General features: G+C 38.6%; 1 protein-coding gene across 1 annotated transcript in view; it reads right to left on the bottom strand.

The window, feature by feature from the left end:
- The window catches only part of LOC149065952 (neuronal acetylcholine receptor subunit alpha-10-like), a 114,061-nt gene extending 92,334 nt beyond the window's left edge, over positions 1-21,727 (bottom strand). Inside the window, exon 1 of the mRNA XM_089253294.1 lies at positions 21,562-21,727. The gene's annotated coding sequence lies outside the window, so the exon portion shown is untranslated. The remainder of the gene's footprint in view (positions 1-21,561) is intronic.
- Positions 21,728-23,888: the final 2,161 nt, after the last annotated feature.

Raw genomic sequence — 23,888 nt, 5'->3', positions numbered from 1 at the left:
CTCTGCGGCCCACGGCACAATTGCTAACATTTTATTGACCCACGACACATTTTCAGATCATTTGAATGACCTGCGGCACCGTTGCAGAGACCACTCAAGCCGTCTGCGGCACATTTGCAGAAAACTCAAGCAGTCCGTGGCACAATTTCACATCACCTAAGCTACCGACGGCGCAATTACAGATAGCTATAGTTACACGTTTACAAATCACCTAAATTACCTGCGGCTCGGTTCCAGATCACTGAAATGACCTGCGGTGCAGTTCCAGATCTCTCGAGAAGTCCGAGGCACATTCACAAATCACTTAAGCAGCCCGTGGAATATTCGCAAACCATTAAAACAGTCCGTGTGGCACATTTAAAAATCACTTAAATGACCTGCGGTGCAGTTCCAGATCTAATAAATGACCTGCGGCACATTAACAAATCACTTAAATGTTTAGCGGGATACTTCCAGACCACTCAAGCGATTCGTGGCACATTTGAAGATCGCTCAAGTGACCAGAGGCATAGTTCGAGATCACTTCAGCTATTTGCGACGCAGCTCCATCTGGACATCTTCACGACATCGGCCCAGTCAGTTTGATTACTTCCCCGCGCATTTATACTAGGCGCATAGTAAACGGGCGTATGGCATTTCAGTGACGAAACGTTGATCCTATAGAGGTATACTTCTAATTAGGAAAAAAAAAAAGTTTCCAGATAACGGTGTAGACCTCAGATACGCCATTCATGTTGCAAGGGGTTGTATAGTTATCAAAATAAAAAAAAATGAACTTTTTATACAGTCCCCGTGTGCCCCAAAACCCTGTTAGAAAGTGGTTGCCCTGTCTCCTAATGCCAACTAAAAAAAAAATCCATGTCTCTAAGTGAGATATTTACTGAAATATATTCGAATTTGAATATAACGGAGGAAATTTGGGGGGAAAAACAGCTCTAAATGCGGAAACCCCGTTTTTTTATCCGCTTTTCCCCAACTTTCCTCCGTTTTTCTGATATCTCAGTGAATATTGCTCTAAGAAACATGGATTTTTTTCTGTTGGCATCAACAGAGACAGCGCAACAACTTCTCATTTGGGTTTTAGAGCACAGGGTAACCGTATAAAAAGTTAACATTTTCATTTTAATAAGTATGCAGCTCCTTGAAACATGAATGACATGTCTGTGTGCCGCACGTTATTTGGAAACTTTTTCTATAATTGGAAGTATAACTCTAGAATCAACGGTTCACCAGTAAAACGTCTTACGCTCTGTTCGTTATAGACCCTCTGTACAGTAAAATTCCGTTTTAGCGAGTACGGCTTACAACGACAATCTTGACATTACGAGTTATTCGCAAGTGCTTGTCAAAGAGCTAATGCTAAATATACAAAAAAAAAAAATATTCGCTTACAGCGAGTTATTTACGAATTAAAATCAAACCACACACACACATTCGCTACAACGACAACGGAAATTTTCAAAAGCATGTTTTCATTGATCATTTTTGTCGCTCCACCGTCATTTTCTGCACGCGAAGGCTAACTAGACCGGCACATACAGTTTATTGCCGATTCCGAACGGCACTCTTTTTTTATACTCCCCCCAGACGTTGGTGCGCTGGGGGACATATATAAAAGATATTTCTGACAAGGTCGAACTCGCGACGCCTCTAAACATCCTTTGGTACTTTGGACGAGTGTCTTATCGACCTGCTTTTCCCTCTGATTGTGAACTGCCGTTATAGTGGACTTTTCGAAGGTTTTTTAACAACTGGCTGTTGCGAAGATATATTTTTGAAACAGAGAAAATTCAACTGCCTCTGCGGGGAATCGAACCCACGTCCTTTCACTTCTCGGGTGAACGCACTAGACTACAGAGGCACCGAATCTCTCAATCTTTCCTTGGAGCTCGTGTACACTGAAAGGGACCGTACATGGACGGCCGCACCATATTCAGGCCAAGCTCACAACTGCTGACGCTGCCACCAGATGGCGACTTATACAAGGATGACGTCACTCTCCGCTACCATACGAAGGTTTTTTAACAACTGACTGTTGTGAGCTTGGCCTGAGTCTGGTACGGCCGTCCATGTACGGTCCCTTTCAGTGTACACGAGCTCCAAGGAAAGATTGGGAGATTCGGTGCCTCTGTAGTCTAGTGGTCTAGGGCATTCATCCGGAAAGTGAAAGGACGTGGGTCCGATTCCCCGCAGGGGCAGTTGAATTTTCTCTGTTTCCAAAATATATCTTCGCAACAGCCAGTTGTTAAAAAAAATTCGCATGGTAGCGGAGAGTGACGTCATCCTTGTATAGTGGACTTTTACTGTATTTTTAATGTAGATATACAGGCTGCATAGCAAATAGGGGGGAGGTATGACATTTTACAGGCGAACCCTGGATCCTACAGGTATACTTCCAATGGAAAAGTTTCGAAATAACGTAAAGTACTCGTATATGCCATTCATGTTGCAAGGGTTTGTATGATTATTAAAATAAAAATGCTAACGTTTTTTTATGGACACCCTGTTCTCAAAAAGCCAGTTAGAAAGATATTTCCTACGATGCCTACAAAAAAAAAAAAAAAAATTCCACGTTTCTCGTGTGCAAAATTCACTGCAAAATTCAAATTCGAAACACGGAGGAAAGTTGGGGAAAAAGAGCTGTAGATGCGGAAAAACCGTTTTACCCCTATTTAACGGTGGGTTTTTACAAATTTCCTCCATTTTTCGAATTTGAATATCTCAGAAAATATTTCACTTGGAAACATGGATTTTTTTGTTTTTTGCTGGCAACAACTTTCTAATTTGGTTTTGGGGGCACACGGACACTGTATAAAAAATTAATTTTAAAGCTGTAACACCTCTTGCAACATGAATGACATATTTGAGTACTACACGTTATTTGGATACTTTTTCGAACTGGAAGTGTACGTCTAAGATGAACGGTTCGCCAGTAATTTGCGGCGAGAGGAATTGATTATAATGCATCGTGTATAAATACATTAAGCTAGAATGAAGGTAATTAATTTCAGTTGCAATTACTTTAAATTCTTCGTATCGCTATCGAATCCCAATTACAAAGATATCGTCGTTTGGATTCCTATCTTGCAATTCTCGTAATAGGGAATTAGTTAATTGCATCTGTTGACGCGTGAAAAACCATCATCATCCAACGTGATCCTGCGCACATGACAGAAATTTTGAAGGTAACAACATAAAGCTCTCGAGAAAAATACAGGAGTGTTGTGGTATCCCAATTACAGGAAATCGCCAATTGTCGCCAAAATGATGATAGAGGTACGCGTAACTATCACTGGAAAATTTCCAGATGGGCGGTAAATGAAATTCTACTGCAAATTGTACTGGATTTTCAAATATACGAAATAATAATAGTCGTAATTATCATGTTATAATTAATGAATTTTGAGAAAAAAAATCGTAATCCTTGATTTCCGTAAAGAGTTAAGGTATCCGACTATCTTTCTTGTCACTTTTCTTTAAAATGGTTCTGGAGTGACCTTTAAATACATTTTTTGATAGAAAGTATCTCGAAATGGTAGAAACAGTGACAAATTTTGGTCTGTCTATTATATTTTCTATGAAATAGTCGTTTTTATGTCAAATTTTCGGCACAATTCATGTGATATTCGAAAGACAATTGCAAAAAATTTTATTAATGAAATGCTTTGTGATTTCCACAGTGCATTTAGCTAGTAATGTTGCAGGTTATGGACCAAAATTTAAAGGATTGCATGATATGTTCATAAGTTACACCAAAATATGTTTAAGTATGTGTGAATTTTTTGAAATTTCATCCTACATTTTGCCTATAAAACATTGTAATTCAAAAAATATATGTGATAGACCTTAGATTTTAGTTCATAACCTCAACAATGTATAGTAAAATATCACATTAAAATTTCGTAAGGATGCAATGCATCAATTTTTACAAATCACGTCACAAAGTCAAGTAAAATGTGAAAAAAAATAGCATTCTTCGTAAAACACGTTTAAAGTCTTTATTCGCGTATTACTTTTATGTAAAAACGCAACACTAAAGTGAACGTAACTTTGGTTCTAAGCATCATATAAACAAAACAAGGCCCGTTTTGGAATCGCAACAAATAGGGCTTTTATAAAAAATTAAAAATTTAAAATCCATATTTTCTTCCAAAATGACGTTTTCTACGTAGTCGGATACCTTAAACGTTGGAATTTGCTTCGTTGAAAAAGAACGGGGCCTTGTGTGGGGTCTCGTAAAATTCACGACGTATGGTCGCGTTATACTGTATATACCAGTTTATGGAGTGGTATCAATACCGCATATTTCACGCGTGGACTGAAAAGTTGCCGATGTAAAAAGTCCAGACCGTTGTATGTCAATCTCATTAAGAAAATGCCTGGGACGATTGCTAGTGGGCCGTGACCCATAGGTTCAAAATCCCTGTCCTAGACAGTGCCTTGATACCTAAGGTCCTTATGGAGGGGGATTCCCCCTTCTAAACAAAAATATCTGCACCTCTTTCCCCCCCTCCCCCTTCTCGCCGTCTTTCACACGCCTAGAAGAGTCTTCAGAAAGGTATAAGAATGTGAAAATTCCATTACATGTTCATTTATTCTTTACATTAGTCATTTATACTAATTTCTTATTGTTTTTTAGTATTAAAAACACATATTCTCTATAAAAATTTATTTATTCCCTATAAAATTTGTTTTTTGGTCTCATTTTGGAAAGTCTAGTATGAATTAATTGGACTTACATTGATTAATGTGGAAATAATTGCCTCGGTTTTCGTCGGTTTCGGATTTCGCCGATTGTTTTCGGACGGATTATCGACGAAAACCGAGGTATCACTGAATGGATTTAGATAGGAATTCAGAGAAATTTTTAAAGAAATAATTTCATAATCTCTGAAAGAAATAATTGTTTGAATTTTTGAAACGAATACAGTCGACGCTCGTTATAATGACCCCACGTTATAGCGATCGTTCCACTACAGCGACCGGTAGGATAAGTTCCAAATATTTTCTTAGAACGACTATTATATGTTTTACTTTCGATATTACGACCCTCTCAGTATAACGTTCGTTTTCAACGGGACGGGGGGGGGTCGTTATATCGAGCGTCGACTGTAATTTCAGAATTTGTGGAAAAATTAAATTATAAATCAATGGGAGGAAATAATTACGTAATTTTTGATATAAATGCACAATTGATAAAAGAATAAGATCTTCTATAGGTGTGCTCAATATTTGCAAAAAGCAATATAAAAATTAAAAAAGAAATAAATAGATTTTATTACAGGTAAGTAAAATAGCTATTGTTTTGCTTTGTCGTCGACTAAAATAAATTCAGGGATCTGCTACATGCTGAAGAAGTTCTCGAGCTTCGGCATAGTAAATGAGGAGGAAGTTGAAGCAGCAACGAGCATCTTTTGCGGACAGGATTACATCCGCATTACACAATTCAACTAGAAAAATCAAATACCCGAGAAACAAATTTGAAATTTCTCTTGAGCTGAAGGAAAAAATTTGACTCAAAACTAAAATAAGAAAATCCTGCCAAAGATTTCGTCGTCCTTTGGACAAAGTAGTTGCGCTCAATCGACTGGAAAAAGGAAATCAGGAAAGAAATCAAAGGATTCGTCAACGAGCGCTTTTCGAACTTCGTTGAAGAGGCCACTGCGAGTGAAGGCTCCCTATATGGAAAGTTTGGAAGATCTGCAACAAGAAAATTACCAAAATTCAAATGAACGAGATGAATTGGTCTTCACTGATGCTGAGAGAGCGGAAGTGCTTGCCGAAACTTATGAGGACCGATCCAAACCTAACAGTAATTAACCGATTGGCACTCACGGTGGGAACACCTGAATATAATTGGAGAATTTCTCAACAGACCACGTCATCAGAGTCTTAGTGGGTTTCAAGATTCAGAGCTAACAACTATGTAAGAGATTAAAGAATTTAATTAACGAGCTCTCGATCAAGAAAGCCTCTGGCCTGGACGACATCTCCAATCTTGCTCTCAAAAATCTGCCCTTATGTCTCTCATCAACATTTTAAATAGCTTGTTAAAACTTGTCACTTCCCGAAAGTATGGAAACTTTCCGTTTTCAACCGTCTCATAGCCAAAAATTTCCGACAGATCAACCTTCTGAGCAATGTATCTAAACTGTTTGAACGTATTCTTCTTATACGATTCAATAACTATCTCGAATCTTCTAATTTTCTTCGTCCTGAGCAGCATGGATTCAGAAGGAACCACTCCTGTGTCACACAGCTGCATCGAGTCGTAGAATTCGCAATACAAGCCTTCAATCACAAGGAATTCACTTGCGCAATGTGTTTGGACATTAGCAAGGAGTTTGACAAAACGAATCACGTAACTCTGTTGGCCATGCTTGTTGAATACGGTTTTCCTGACCACTACGTGTTGTTCTTCAACAGCTATCTTAAAGGCAGACATTTTCTGGTCAAAAATGGAAATGCTTGTTCTTCTATTCGTCCAATAAGAGCCTCGGTTCCCTCAAGGATCAGTTCTTGAGCCTCGGCTCTTCTCCATCTACATCAATGACTTTCCTGCCCCGCAAATGGGAATACTGGGACTCTTTGCGGATGATGCAATCATTATCACCAACAACAGAAAATCGGATAAATGCAGAGAAAATCTTCAGGAGACTGGAGGAGTTGGAAGACTGGTGTGAGGATAATGCTGTTGAACTTAATCATGCCAAATGTCAGTTCATCTGGCTAACAAGAAGAACCAAATTCACTAAAGCACCAATCTATCTGGGCAGCAAAGTCATAAGACCTGTGAAGGAAGTGAAATATTCGGGATGTATTCTAAACCAATCATTATCCTACGTTCCCCAAATAAATCATGTAAGAAGCTATCCAAACCATGGGAATTATATCACGCATTACATTCTCAAGTGCAAGACTAACTCTTAAAAACAAAGTCATATTGTTTAAATCGATCATTAAACCTATCATATCTGTCAACAGAATAAAATACCGAGAACCCTTATGTGTGTGCCAAAGTACATCAGGAGGACTAGTATTAGAAATGACCTGAAGATTCCAACCATCGTCAGCTACATCCAACAAATCGCAGAGGATCACTTTGAAAGGATGAGGAACTAAGAGTACGAGCATCTAAACAACCCTCATCAAAGACTAAAATTTCTCAGGCCTCAAAACGTGCTGCACATGACATGGTCAGTACGTTAGAGTTATGCATAATCCCCAATCGTTTCGGTAAGGAAAGTTTGATTAAATTTCACATATATCACTTTTACAGGCGATTATGCATAATTCCCCAATAAAGTTGGAAAGACGGATAAATATGGGAAAAAATTATAACCTTTTTAATTTATTTCTTTACTTTTTTATTTATTTATTATTTTTTAAACACGTATGAAGAAGATGAAAACATTCATAACAACACTATCGGTCTTGTAATGTTGGCTTTCTCACACATGTATTCCACAAACAACACCAACATTACCATTCAAATCCACCATACTGGACCATAGTTATGTTCAGTTAACCAAATGGTCAATTGACGATTTACCATTACCAACACGAACTTGAGATTAAGCATAATCTTAGTTGAATATGATAAGTTCTTGGTTTATGACCAAAAAATCAAGAAATTCTAGTTTGAGGAAAAAAAATAGAGCGCGCGCGCATGTAATTTTACTGTCCGCTAACGGGGAATGAAATACACTAAACCCCTATTCCATGGGGCCGGGGATCAGAAAAGTTTCCGTTAACGGGGAGTGTCAGTTAGTGGAAAGGTTGCACTATATAGCGTCTTTAACTGAAGGAGTCCTCCACTCAGACAATGATTATTTGTGGCAAAAACAGAGTTGCATTCACCGCTGAATTTCGACATGGCAGGTTGGTGACATTTTACTTTGCACCAGACCAGACTGGCACTTCTCCAAACAGAACCACCGATATTCTAGTCAAAGAAGGTAGCTCATGTAATAATAATATGTGTGTGTCAAATCTGGTTCGTTGTAATTTTATTGACACACACAGGAGCATTCGACAACAATGCGCGTGAATTTTTTTACATCAACAGATAGTCTGCCTCATCCATGCGAAGCTGGTCCACCTTGGAACCATCATGTGGTTACCTATTCCAGGCTGGCTTTTTAGCACGCTTTTCATCTCGATAACAAAACTTCTCTCGAAGTCTACTGCTGCATGAATCAATTCCTCGTGCGGGCTATTACGAAGCTATGGAAGGGGTACAAATCAGTGTAACGGAAAGAAAAAAATAATGCAGTAATTGCAGAGAAATTTGGAGAAAAAAAATGTTTCGTCCGTAAAACTAAAACCATGAGCATATTGGACGGAATAACTCGCAAAATAAACTGCAATTTTTAATGTATTGCATTCAGCTGGAAATGAAACCAGATACAGTCAACCAGCCGAACCTCGTTAACGTGAAACTCAACGCTCCACCGGAATTTTTCACGTTAACCGAATTTCATGTTAAACAACAAGCATGACAGAAAATTAATTTTTGACATTCTATTTGTGTGAGTCTGTTTCCCAACCTTTTTTGTCCCAACGCCCCCTTCTCCAGAAATGTTTTTCTCCTATAGCCCCCCAACGCAATCAAACCCATAGGATCCTATGTTATACCCGTAGGTTCTACCGCCCCCCCCCCCACCCCGGAACGTTACACATTTTTGTGGAAGAGGACTATATCCTCTAATATTTATATGTTTCTATTTTCCTCTTACTATGATTCATTCCAGGGTATGGCCATGGATGCATAAAGCCCTGAATAATATTCAAGTCAAGTCGTCCCTCTCGGAAGAAAGTTCGCATCATGTCGCCATCTGTGATCGTGAATCGTTATAACAGCTTTTGAAAACCAGACAACAACGAGCCGACTCAGCGATAAGAGTGCGAGCGTCATCCTCCCTCCACCACCCACACGTTCAGGGGCAATAAAGCCCTCTCCCCAATGACAACCAATGTCATGCCCCCCCCCCTTCCGTTGTGAAGCACATTAACGACATGCATTCAATCCTTACCATCCCGGAATTTTTCCGCAAAGAGCTTACGTTCTTTTTCATTCAGCTTGACAAAATCCTTTCACGTCAGTCGATCTTCCATTTAAAAAGTTCATTCATGTTAACCGTATTTTTAAACATATCGCCATAGATAATGATGGGATCAAGAATTCTTCTCACGTTAACCCGATTTCCATGTTTAGCGGGTTCACGTTAACGAGATTCGACTGTAATCGTCCTATGGGACGGGGGCTGTAGTCAAGTCTCACCTCGTGTTTGGAGGACTATATGTGTTAGTTTGTGAAGAAAAGGTGGAGTACACAGAAAGTCCCCAGCTCTATAGTTGAAAACTCAACAACTTAGTTGCCCATGATTTCCTCATTACCTACGGCGTATAAAAATCTGCGAGTTTTCCAGTTAATTTTACTGGTGTGGTCCATACGTTCGAAATTGAGGCCCGAGACGCTGCAGCTGGCCATTTTGTTGGCCCTCGAATATAAAAAAGTTGGCCAGCCCTGTTATAGCTCAAAGAAGAATCTAATGAAGAACTGGAGGTAGGACCATGTTGATGAATCCAAGGAGAAATCATCAGCGACAGTAAAATGCGCACGAGTGCCCGAGTGGCATGGTGGTAAGATGCTCGTCTACCATCGTGAAGGTTGTTGTCAGCGTCCTGGGTTCGAACCCAAGGGAGGATATAGATAAGATATTTTCCCTAACGAACTCGAGGTGACCACCGATAGACAGCGCCTTCACTTCCAACCCATTTCACTAATGGCAGTAAATTGCAATATAGCGATATGGCCAGAGTTGGTGTTTGGTGAAGTAGTAGTAAAATGCGCATTCATCAAAAGCCAAGAAATTCAAAGCCTCGATTTCAACAAAGAAAACGCTTCCGGAACGAGTGAGAACATGTATGAACATGTCCCGGGTTTTTATTTTCTGGGGCAGAGGAGGCGCTTTATACTTTAGTATTACAGTTATTACCAAACTTTCAATGGGATATTCAAAGCAAACGGAGGGTAATGCCGGCAAGTGATGTCATCCTACTCGGGCTCACACAGCGAACGTCACCAATGCACTTCTCTCAAACATTCAAGTTGTGTAAGTTTCGACTATACAGCGTGGACCTTGAAGTGACTTTAATTTCGTCGGTGTTCACAAGCAGAAGTCATCAAGTCCAGTTTTGAGATTTTGTCAATTTATACCTTTGAGTCATTACGAAAATCGGTAAGCGTTTCTTTTGAAGATTTCTAACTCTCTGAGTAGATTTTCTGATGTTTAAATAACTGGTCAGTGGTTCATAAGTGTTCATATCATGAAGTAATTAATTGAATTTCTAATCAACCGCATTTAGTGCGTCAAAATGTTTTTTTCTGGACTTGGAGACGTTTTGCTTAAACACCGACGATTTGTTCTTGTTCAACGGGAAAAACATCTTGCTGACAATACATGCCATGACGATAATGGAATAAACCAAGTAAATAATAAATTATATGCCATCAAGCCCACACTTGGTCATTGGCGTTCGAGCTGCAGGACTAACCGAAAGGAGGAAGTTCTACTTGCCCTGTTAAGCATGGGACACAGTCGCCTCACACAATCATATCTATTATTACGAGAGAGTCAACCACAGTGCCCACATTGTCAAAGTCCATTCACCATTGCTCACGCTTTTACTTGTTCACATCATCGTCATCATTTTACGACCGCTTTTTGGTCAGAATCATCTTTCGCTTCGTGACATTTTATCCGGCCATTGCGATGCATCTGCGCATTTTTAAATTCATCAAGGCCATTGGTTTATACGACAAATTATAGTGTTTTACAATTCATGTCATTGTTTTACGTTTCACGTTGCTTTTTATCATGCACAATTTTAGTTTTTTGACATTTACAAAAGGCAATTTTTCTTATTTTTATATAACCACTTGTTTTGGCGCAGTTTGACCAAATTGGTCCTTGCACCAACAAATTTTAAATCCAATCCAACCCGGAATGGAATCCAATAATGGAATAAAAATAAAAGTCGCAATGTGGTGCCGATGGCAGGTTTCTGTGGCACTGTGGGAAGGGGTACAGAAACTAGTACCGAGATCAAATAAATGTTGGAACAAGTGTGGCAATTAAGTAGAAAAATAACGCATGAATTAGTGAGGGGTTCACCGCCATGCAATTCACTGTTAGGAAAATTCACCTCTAAAATAATTCAGCGACCAACAATTCATTGACGGAAAATTCACCGACAACAGTTCGGCGTTGAATTTTCTGGACACGCTAGTGAGTAATTCGCAATAGGCGTTTTGCCAAACAAAAATTTATTCAAAACAAACCTTGCACTTCTATCTTCCGAACACCCCTCGTATGATGGAATTACGTTCAAATCTTCTCGATCTGTTTCAAGTCTGAAGAATTAGGTCAGATACTTTCCATGCTTTTCCTATGATTGTCAGAGAAACTTGTTTGTATATCTTATTACTGTTCTGGAAGACCCTATACGCCCCAGGCTTCAAGAAGTATCTGTGAACCTGGACAATGCCCCAATGACATTCCTGAGACAATAATACTATTATCACCCAGTGTTATAATAATAATGGTTTTTAATCTCTCTATAAACGCGCTCGCCACTTTGGTTCACATGGGCGCGGTCTCGAGGCAACCGCGCGACGTCATTGATCAAACACTTCGTAGCAAACGACGTCAGAGCAAAGAGATTGAGAGGATTATTATGAATTTTAGTTGCTTATTTTACTATTTCAAGTGAGTGATCTCTTGTTAATGGGTTTCGTTTTTGTATCACATGTGTGCGCTTATGGTGCTTTTATGAAAAAAAAATGGGATTCTTGTGGAAATGAGTGATGAACGAATATGTGAGTTGTTGTGCGATCGCAACGTGCAAGAACTATACTCGGAGGAGGTAACCTGGGATCAAGTTACTTAACGTACTTTTCCTAAAGACCCAGAGACTCGCAAAATACGGGCGTCCAAATGTAAGAAGCTCGATCAAGTAGACTGGAAGTGCGCTCATATTTGACTCATGAATGACTTTATCCTTTGGTGGATTAACAATGCCGTCTGAGACGAGGAGAAGAACGGTTGATAGCTTCGAAAGAGTTTTTAAATCTCCCCATGGTGAGCACGAGGCATTCAACCATACAGAAGGTGTTATTAAAGCGCTGAAAGAGAGAGACATACGAAGGAGTTCCCTCGTGTAATGCCCACAATCTATACACGTTTATTCAAGGATAAAGAGTTTTATCAGAATTAAAAGTTTGAATTAAAGTGCATTATAGGAAAGACGCGAAAAAAAAGCTAAGATATGGATTTAAATCCAAGAAATAGTTGGTAAAAGTAACAATGTCTTTCGATATTAGCATTCGAATTAATAATAGTGATAACTGTTATTTTATATTAGGGGTTTTGTTTTTAATATTTGCTTCCCGTGTTTTTATGTGGCAGTTACATTGGTAATAACTATGTTTTTTTTTCTTCTGAAAACTACAGCTAATTCAAATGCAAATAAAAAGGGATAATTGAAAATCACACAGAAAGTTCGAAAGATAATTGAAATTATTTGTCTTCTCGAGTTGGCTTTCAATTGATCCAATAACAGTTAACGATTCAACTGAAATGAATCCGAGAAGAATATTCTTAGTCTTTCGTAAGCAAATGCAAAACTTATTTTAAATGGTTAAACGAACAAACTAATAAATATACAAATACTAATGGCAATGATCGAAAAGATAATTTTGGAAAGAATTTAATTAAACAGGCAGGACCGCGATTGCACAAACTACCGTTATTAACAGGGTAGCACTCTTGGTTCTGGTGGAGCAATGACGTCAGCTGGTACAGACGCCAGCCCCTCACGAGACAGCCCTTATTAAATAGCCCTGGGTATCACCAGCTTTTATTCTCTCGGCAATGGTTACAGAGTCTTATCCTCGGATACGACAGCGGCTATTCATTCACACCGAATAGAATGTGACTCATCAGAAGATGTAGCCCTTTGCTAATCAGAAGAGGTCAATTTCGATCCGGTCTTGGAAATTAAATTCATTTGTACCGAAGCAACTTCGTTACCACGAGTACAATGACTATCCATCTGCTTTGGAGAGAACCATACACATTAAGAGTTCGCGATACTAACATTTCAGACTAAAGTCTGGAGGTTCTTTGATTCATTTGAACAGCGAATCGCTCGACTCTATGCGAGTAGTGGGTTGCCCCCACCCACACAAACACGCCTTCTCACAGCTAGTGTTCACGTCTCGCACAAACGGCCCTTGGTGCTTCGCTGTCTTTAGTTTAGTTAATCGCAGTGGTGACACTTGTCTAATAAACGACGCCAGGGCGCTAATAATATTTCACAGACCGTCCAGTTTCAGACAGATCGGCTGGAAAGCCGACAAGTCCCTTTGTCAAAATCTGATAAATGACGTTTTTTTGACCTATGACAACATTTTTTAGAATACTCACATCTCCCTTTATTACGAAGCCAGTTCGCAACTTTCGCTCTAGTCCGAGAGCTACACGCAGTTGATGTCCGAACTAGGAGGTAGTCACAATAGTGTGACCCGACGGTGTGTGTATATGCTACTGCCAAAGCCCCAAATGCGGCCAATTCTCGACGAGACCGGCCACTTCGCGAATTGGACAAGAGTTTTGGCCAAAGACCGAATTGCAGAAATCTTTCGGACTTTGACCGGACATTTCGCGAAGTGGCCGGAGATTCCTGGCCGAAGCTCGATGTTCTGATCTAAGCCAGGAATCACCGGCCACTTCGGGAACTGGCCAATTTCGGGCTGTGACAGTAAGATATACAGTAAAACCTCTCTTTTACGGTCATCGGCGCGACAAAAAAATTCATCCGTAAAGAAAGGTGCCGTTAATCGGAGGCTTGAAATACATGCTTTCATTATACGGGGGGGGGATATGATTTGACAGTAAAAGAGGGGGGGTGGCCACATCTGAGAGGTGTCCGTTAACAGGGGTGTTGCTGTTTATAATTTTAATCATTAACATCGCTATTTCTGCAGTTCTCGGAGCGGAAACTAGTATATATATATATATATAGGGTGACCATATGACCCACATTTTCTGGGGCATTCCCATAAGTTTGCCATCCCGACTTTGTTTTTTTTTATGCAATACCCCGTATTTTTTCAAGAAGACGTTTACTTGAATTTTTATTTATTACTCAAATAAAGGATGGAGATTATTTTCATAACTTAAAAATACAGTATTGTGGAAATTATGACTAATTACCATGTAATCAAATAGTCATATAATCCCCCATCTCGTATTCAGTGGTCCTACATATGCGTTTTTTTTCGTGAATTACATTTCCATTGTGACTTCCAGTTGGCAGATTTTTCTGCAATTTTAGTGATAGTTGGCAACTTTGCTTTCCTATGACATTTTTTTTTACTATAGTTAGCAAATGCCTTTGACAATTCCTTTTCAGGTTAGTTGGCGATGCCTCGAATGGATCCCGATTCCCCGTATTTTTATGAAGCAAATATGGTCAGGTTAGGTTTATATCGTGTAGCGCAGTGGTTCTCAACCGCTGTGGTACTGGGATACTTCAAGGGGGCCACGGAAGAAAATGGAGAAGGGGGCCATGACAGGTGGTTTGGAGAGCTGAGAAGAAAAATTAAGGTGTGAAGAAATAAAGTTTTTATATTAGTGACTAACACTTATATACAGTGAGAGAGAGAATCCAACAAAACCACCCATAAAACCAGGGCCTTCTTTAGGGAATGGACCCACCCAGGCCTCACCGCCTACATTTTGCAACAAGTTCCCTAGGATGGGGTTTTTCTCAAGTCCCCGGCTAAATTTTTCAGACCCCCTTCCCTATATGAAATTTATTGTATGAAAAACAAAAAAAAAAAAGATGAAAACCATATTAGGCCCCGGGCTGTAGCTCTGTCAGTCCCACTCTTATGAGGGGCCTCATGCCCATAAGTGACCCTACCTTATGATATTTTGTATAGTACAATTGATTTTGAAAATAAATAGGAAATATGTAGGCTGTTTATTTCCAGCTAAAGTATGGGACTACTATAGCATCACTTTGCCTGGGGGGGGGGGGCATGATATTGAGACGGTCCTGATAGAACTCGGACTAGCGGGGAGATAAATAAATTCTAGGCTACTGGTCTGGAGGCCAATTTTCTTTGCAAAATTTTCGTTCAGTATAAATTCACTGAAAAAAATCATTTCAATACGTATAAAGTGTCTTGCTTCTAGATGAGAGTTGAAAACTCTGGGTAAGACAGGGGAGCCACGAGAAAAAAATATGGTTCAAAGGGGGCCACGGGCAAAAAAAGGTTAAGAAACACTGGTGTAGCGTGTAATGAGGCTTTTGTATCGGAACGCGTCTTTCGCGGGCCAGATGGAACCCCTAAGCGGGCCGGGGTTTGCGCAGCCCCTGATTTATAGCGGCTTTCCTTAATTCCCGTGGTTTCATTCATTAGTAGAGACTCCCTTTATTATGAAGAAAAATTGTGGACGAAAAATAATTAGTACATCATATAAAATATGATATTTTACGTAACTATCATTAGTTGTAGCACGGGAAGAAAAATAATCTCAATTTTCCCTGAGGGAAGTTTTTTCCAGTTGAAATTTAAATATTTAGTAATATGTTTGAGGAAAAAGGATTTTCAATTTCCTTGAAAGGAATTTAATTTAAAAATTACACAAGATTTTTTTCCTTTTAAGAACTCTTTCTAAGAGAAATAAAAATGTATTAAATATACATTTTTATTTCTTACTATTTCTTACATTACTATTAACTATTTCTTGACACATATACAAGGTACATAACAAACAGAAGGTACGCTATTTTACTGGCGAACCGTTGTTCCTAGGGGCATACGTCAAATGTAAACAGTTTTCAAGTAACGTGTAATATTCAGATATATCATTCATGTTTCAAGCAGTTGTACAGTTACAGTGGAGAGAGAACTTCCCTTAACGGACACTGCCCGTTAGTGGACACCTCCCGTTAACGGACACTTTTCTGATCTCCGGTCCCGTGGAATAGGGCTTTAATGTATTTCACTCCCCGTTAGCGGACTCTCTCGATAGCGGACTACAGGCAGACTCCAATTTTTTTTTTTCCAAAATCTAATTTGTTAATTTTTGTTCACAAATCGGGAATTTATGATATTCAACGGTGATTATGTATAATCCTAATCTTGTATTTGTAAATATGATAATCCGTCAATTAATTACTTGACTAACATAACTATGGTCCAGCATGCCGATTCCGAATGGTAATGTTAGTTTTGTTTGCACATGTTGATACGTGTGATGAAAGCCAACATAACTGATAATGTTGTTATGAATGTTTAGTTCTTCTTAATTTAATTTAATTTTTATTGCAAAATATGTGTCGTGCACGTATCATGTACGGGAAAGAATAATTAATCGGTTTAATGGGGGAGAGAGAGAGAGAGAGAGAAAATGAAATTTTATTTATCGGGACAATTGATGATTATGCATAACCATCGATGTATCATTTTTACACACAGTAGCATATAGGAACCAATTGCGACCGAAGACAAGCGCCGTATGAATGTGAAAGTCATATAAACGAGGTTCTGCGGTATATCGTACCTCCCCAATAGCGGAAACTCCCCGTTAGCGGACAAAGGTTTAGGTCCCATGGATGTTCGTTATCGAGAGGTTCTACTGTATTGAAATAAAAAAAATAAATTTTTATACAGTCCCCGTGTGCCCCAAAATTCAGTTTGAAAGCTGTTGCCTCGTCTTTCCTGATGCCAAAAGTGCAATATTCACTGAAATATTCGAATTCGAAAAACAGAGGAAAGTTGGGAAAATGACAGAGCGTTAAATGCGGGTAAAACGGTTTCTCCCGCCAAAATTGTTATTTTTTTTCAATATTGTTATTTCTCGCTGATAAAAAAATTTAACATTTTTAACAACACACCGCTTAAAATTCTGATGAGGAGTAAAAATTATACTTTTGAATAACATTGTACGCGTGAACGTTATATTTATACTAAATAATAACTTATATATGTCACAGTAAATGTGAAAAATCCGATTATTATGCATACTCATCGAACATTTTGGCGAGTTCGATAATTTCCCCCAAATTTATCACTTTCATCGACGATTATGCATAGTACCCAAGCGTTATCGATAAATTTGATAATCTGTATAGTATAATATGCATGACAATTCATACATGTATTATATCATTATATCGGGGTACGAAAGTTTTTTCGTTTATTAAATTCACAATTTACGCTCTATGGTATTATGCATAATCACAAATAAAGGCGATAAATTTCAATTATTTATCAAATTGTACCGACTACTCTTGGTTACGCATATATTCGCCGGTAAAAGCGATAAATTTATTTCACTTACCAAGACGATTGGTAAGTATGCATAACAACAGATAATTATGCATAACAACCGATTTACCACTTTACCGTAACATATATAATATTACTTAATTTTGAAACTTTATGATAACAAATTTAAAGAGAAAATATGCTTTAATTTTTATGTTATACGCAATAAACTGATCATCCACAATGAATAATAACTCACAATTAACTCTACGATAATAACTCCACAATGAATAATTATACACAACAGATTATTATGCAGAATAATTGATTTATCACGTTTACTGTAACATATATTATTAGGCCTACTTAATTTTACGACAACAAATTTAAAAAGAAAACGTATTAATTTTTACATTATACGCAAAACTGATCATCTACAATGAATAATTATGCACAGCAATAACAGATTATCAAATCTAGAAATTCTTAAATTCATGTTTACTGTAATATATATATACAATATTACTTAACTTCAGAACTTTATGACAACAAATATGAAGACAAAACATATTATATATATGTATTAATTTTTAAAATATACTAAACTGATCATCTATAATGAATAATAACTCATAATTAAAATTTTCTTTCAGTGACAATGAGGAATATCTTCCCTCAGAAGGAAACATGTCCGAAAGATGGAGCGCGTGTTTTTTAAATAAAACGAGTTACTGAACTGGAAGATTCACTGGAAACACAACTTGTTTCCTCAAAAGAAATAGTTGCAATAATAATATAATATACATTTTTCGCATGTTTTCATGTCTTTCATAAATGGGGGCGTGTTTTACGGAACGTGTCCGAAAGGAATAAAAGCTTCACGGTTCGGGGTCGTCTTAGCAGCACCGTGAATCCCCCCCGGGCAAAGTGATAGTCTGAGGTCCACAATTAGCGGAAAATACCTACTTATAAACTTACATGCTTTTTCTAGAAAATTTTATCGTGCCAGATCTTGTTATCAGGAAGCCCTATGCACTCGAGGCCCCCCGGGCCCCATGCGATAAGACGGCAAAGCTGCGGTTTTGTTTTTTTTGAAAATTTTGCCTAAAAAATTTATACGAAGGTTTTTTAACAACTGGCTTTTGCGAAGATATATTTTGGAAAGAGGGAAAATTCAACTGCCCCCGCGGGGAGGGAATCGAACCCACGTCCTTTCACTTCCCGGGTGAACGCACTAGACTACAGAGGCACCGAATCTCTCAATCTTTCCTTGGAGCTCGTGTACACTGAAAGGGACCGTACATGGACGGCCGGACCAGACTCAGGCCAAGCTCACAACTGCTGACGCTGCCACCAGATGGCGACTTATACAAAGATGACGTCACTCTCCGCTACCATTCGAAGGTTTTTTAACAACTTCTGGTCCGGCCGTCCATGTACGGTCCCTTTCAGTGCACACGAGCTCCAAGAAAAGATTGAGAGATTCGGTGCCTCTGTAGTCTAGTGCGTTCACCCGGGAAGTGAAAGGACGTGGGCTCGATTCCCCGCGGGGGCAGTTGAATTTTCCCTCTTTCCAAAATATATCTTCGCAACAGCCAATTGTTAAAAAAACTTCGTATGGTAGCGGAGAGTGACGTCATCCTCTTGTATAAAAAATTTATATCTAATTTATATACTGCAGTCGAATCCCATTTTAAAGAATACCGCTATAGCAAAGATCTCGTTTTAACGAACACTTTTCTAATCCACCAGATACGTTTACATGAGAGCAATGCAAAAACATGGAATTACTTTATGACGAAATAAATTCTCCGGTCTCTCTTGGAGTTCGTTACAACGGGAGATTCGACCGCAGATCCAAATGGATGATTTAATTTTCTTTTAATAAAAATTCAATTTAATTTCAATTTTGTCCTTGTTTTCGTTCTTTCTTATGGCCATTTACGAACTCCGTTTCATATTTGGTTATTTTAGCATTTTAACTCATAAAAAAAGTGATGAAATCTAGAATTTCAGATTCTCCATGATATGCATGTTCAACATATAGCCAGCATGTACAACGTGGCCTTTGGATTCACAAGATGGGGCCCGTAATCTCAAACCGCATGGCAATAACCTATTTATCACATTTGCCGTAACATATATATTATAAATAGAGCCCGGATGTTTCGGCACTAAAAATGGTCAAACTAGGCAGGCAAAAAGGCACTAAAAATGTATAAAATAGGCAGGCAAAAAAGCACTTACAATGCCCAAAATAGGCACTAAATAGGCATTTATTATTTTTGGAAGGAAGAAAAAAAATTACTAAAACAAAGCTATTAATGGTCCAAAAACTAGCTTAAAAAATTGGTTCCACTTAATCCGTCTATTGTTTCAATTACAAATTATTAATACAATAATTGTAATAACTGCATTAGTATCCACGTTAGGTTGATTTCAAGCCCAAAATAAAATGTTAGTAGACCCTCAAGATTAGGCCAATTCCAGGGCCACCATTACCAGACGCGAAGCCGGTAGAGAAAATGATCTATAGGGCTCCCTCGAGTTGCGAATAATTCTGGTTTATTTGCTGTATTATTTGAAATAATCATTGTCATTTAATATCGAATTTAACTTCTTTTATATTATCACATATGCGAGACTCCTTCGAGCGCGGGGGCCCCTGTGTGGCCGCGTCTGTCACACACAACCTTGAGGGCGACTCTGATCAATTTAATCGAAAGCTGAATATGTATATTTAATAAATAGTCACGTAGCTGTTTGCAGTGCATTTATGGTGCAAAAAACAAGATCAAAGCAACATGGGTCCCAGAGTCCTGTCTGCTCCTACCCCGCCTTGTGTGACCCATAACGTCAATTCGTGACCTCTTAGGACAATGGGTCCACTACACACATAAGTTACAACGCAGTCCAATGCCTGAGCGAGACATATTGTGTGAAGCATGTGGAGGAACAAAAATTTCTCATTTTCCTCTGTTTTTCTAACGCCGGCTGCGTTCACGTGAAACAAATTCATTCACGTTCTAATGCCGTCCGGTCAAAGCAAAGTTAATGCATTACAGTCGAATCCCGTTATAACGAACCCCAACGCTATAAGGGAATTCGTAAAAACGGGATTCGACTGTACAACACCAATCGTTCAGATGACTTGTTTGCGTCTGAATGGGCCTTTAAGTGGGATGGGGGGCTTTCTGATCATTTTTGTCGCACCACGGTCATTTTCTGCACACGAAAGCTAATTAGACCGGGACCTACAATTTATTTCCGATTCCGAACGGCAGGCTTGTTTTTATACTCATCGAAAGGTTGGTGCGCTAACGCCTCGATGCGGGACATCCTGCGATAGCAATTTTTTCTGTGGTCATGCCACCGTTTCTGTTGTACCCCTGCGTCAGGAAAGTTTCCTGACAAGGACGAACCGGGTATCGAACTCGCGACACCTCTAAACATCCTTTGATACTTCAGGCGAGTATCTTATCGACCTGGGCTACCGCGCCCCGGGGCCTTTCTGATGATAATAAATACGGAGAGTTGGAAAATTTTAAAAAGTGCTATTCTTTTGAAGATCTCAATGCTCAAAATATCCAAGTTTTACAAATTTAAGATATATCCACAGATATCCAAGTTTTATAAACTCTGAAATCCACTAATAAACCTCAAACTATGTTAAAACAGGCATCTATGGAACGAAAATTTCAAAAAAACGAACTTTTACCAAAAAAAGTTCGAAAATAGGCGAAAAAAGGGCATTTACGGCATTTTGCTTGAACTTCCGGGCTCTAATTGTTACTTAATTTTAGAACAACCCCCGTATAATAACTGATGGCATAACATGTGCAATAACTGATTAATCACATTTACCGTAACATATATACAGTCGAATCCCATTTCAACGAATACCGTTACAGCGAAAATCTCATTTTAACGAACACTTTTCTAGTCCCCCCACAGAAGTTTCCATAGGAACAATACAAAAACCTGGAATTCCTTTATTAACGAAATTTCGTTTTAACACGAAGCGATTTATTTCTCCGGTATCTTGGAGTTCGTTATATAACGGGATTCGACTGTATTATTACTTAACTTTAGAACTTTATAACAACAAATATATGAAGATAAAATGTGTATTAATTTTTAAAATATACAAAACTGATCATAATAATAATAATTCATAACTAAATTAATTTTCGGAGATTATAATATCATACCTCTGAAAGAAACATATCCGATAGATGAAAAGCTCGTGTTTCTGAAAGGGAAAAACTCAACTGACAGATTCACTGGAAGCGACTTGTTTCCTCGAAAGAAGTAGTTGCAATAACAATATATTTTTCGTTTTGTATTACCTACCGGGAGGAAAAACTCATCCACACTGACACTTTTTCCACCAAATGTTTTTGTTTGGGGCTCCTCTCTCTCTCTCTCTCAACACAGGGCGACGCCGGGAAAACGGGCGGGACCCCGAAGATGCAACCTCTTCCAATCACAAGCTGACAAAATGATGCTCTGGAGCGTGAGGTTTCGTGAATGGTATACAAGAGGAGAGAAAAGGATGGATTGGTGTATATTGAACCAGCCGTTTCCACACGTAACGGAATGGAAGATTCGAGAAGTCCCTGTCTGTCTGTACACATTCTTACAAATCATAAAACAAGATAACAACAGTCCAAAACATTCTATTACTTCCAGATCGCCGGATGTGTCAAACGCACCAAAAGATTTTTCACTTTTGTTTTTGTTTTTTTACAGATGGACTCACTGTTGATTCCTCTCGAAGTAAAATGTGGGGAAAAATGCAAAAAGAGACAATAATAATATATGAATCTAAGCATTTCAAAAATATTTATATCCAATTTTGCTTAAAACATCAAGTCGAATAGAAATTTTAAAATATCTGTTGTGAGATTTTTCAGTTTTGTATACAGGGTATAACATTGTATACATTGTTGTATACAGGGTGTCCTGTAAGTGCTGATCCGGCAATTGTCTGTCGTATCAATCGTCTGTCGTATAGTTTCAGTTTAAAAAAAATGCTCAAAAGACGTTCAAAAATTACCCTGTATCAGTTTTCGGAGTTGAAGTGAAGTGTAACAAAATTTTAAAAATAAATAAATTTTTATTCGGTCTTCCCCCCGTCCTCTAACTTCAAATTATAAAGCTGTTGTCCTGTATCGCTCTCCTGAGCTCAACAAGAAAAAATTCAAAGTTTCTAAATGCAATATTCGCTGAGGTATTCGAAATCGAGTTGGGAAAGGACAGCATAAAAATGAGGGAAGAGACGAGTGCGTTTTTGTCCGTTTTTGCTGGTCTTTCATAACTTTCCCCGGATTTTTGGATTCGAATATTGCACTTGGAACTTAGAATTTTTTCTGTTGGGCTCAGTAGATACAGGGCAACAACTTCCTAATTAGAAGTTAGAAGACAGGAGGACCGTATAAAAATTTATATTTCTTTTTGTACGACGAACGGCTGATGATATAAAGGCCGCATTAGCACATACTGGACACCGTGTATTATAATTATTAGAGAACGGAAGTTCAGGCAAAATGCCATAAATGTCTGTTTTTTGCCTATTTTTAGAGTTTTTTGTAAAAAGGCCTTTTATGAACTTCCCTGCCATAAATGCCTATTTTAACATAGTTCTAAGTTTATTAGTGAATTTCACAGGCATCGATATTCTCAGCATTGAGAACAGAAGAATAATTAGCTTTACAACTCTGAGTGTTGCCACGCTTTAACTTTGCTTTGACCGAATGGTGTTAGACGTTAGTTATTTTGATTCAGATAAACGTAGCCCATGTTAGAAAAGCAGAGAAAAATTAGAAATTTGTTTCTTCACATGTTTCACATAACATGCCTCGCTCAGACATTGGACTGCATTGTATATGTATAGCTGACCTATGATTGTCCCAAATGGTCATCGGTTGAGGTGACGTCTCACACAAGGCGGGGTAAGAGCAGAGAGAGCTCTGGGGGCCCCACACACACACACACATGTTGTTTTAACTCAAATTTAACATAGTAAATGCAAGCAACCATGGCTGTTTATTATGCATACATATTTAGCATCCGATTGAATTGACCAGAGTCGCTCTCACGGGTGTGAAACAATGCGGCCACACAGGGCCCCACGCTTGGAGAAGTCCCGCATACGTGGCAATTAAAAAAAATTAATTTTCTTTTTTTTTACAAAAATAGAAACAAGATAGCCTTGTTTCAACAATAGAAAGATAATTCATTATTCCAAATCATACAACAAATAAACGAGAATTATTCGAAACTTAATATGGAGCCCCCACAGATAATTTCCTCTAGGGGCTCACGTCTGGTAATGGTGGCAATAGAATTGGCCTGAATCCAGACTAATATGGTGGAAGGACGGGCCGGATAACAGCAAAACCGGATAGGCAGGGTTCTAAAGGACCCCGTCATTTCAACTTTTTCCGGGGGGGGGGGGGTAAAGAACATGTACTCAATGTATGTGTATATACAGTCGAATCCCGTTTTAACGAATACCGTTATAGCGAAAATCTCG

This window comes from Pholcus phalangioides, unplaced genomic scaffold (assembly GCF_987345545.1).
Source record: "Pholcus phalangioides strain wild (caught in Gottingen) unplaced genomic scaffold, Ppha-v1.0 ptg000036l_1, whole genome shotgun sequence".
Lineage (NCBI taxonomy): Eukaryota > Metazoa > Arthropoda > Arachnida > Araneae > Pholcidae > Pholcus > Pholcus phalangioides.
Note: the sequence above shows the minus strand (reverse complement) of the source record. Positions and strands in the feature narration are given on the sequence as shown.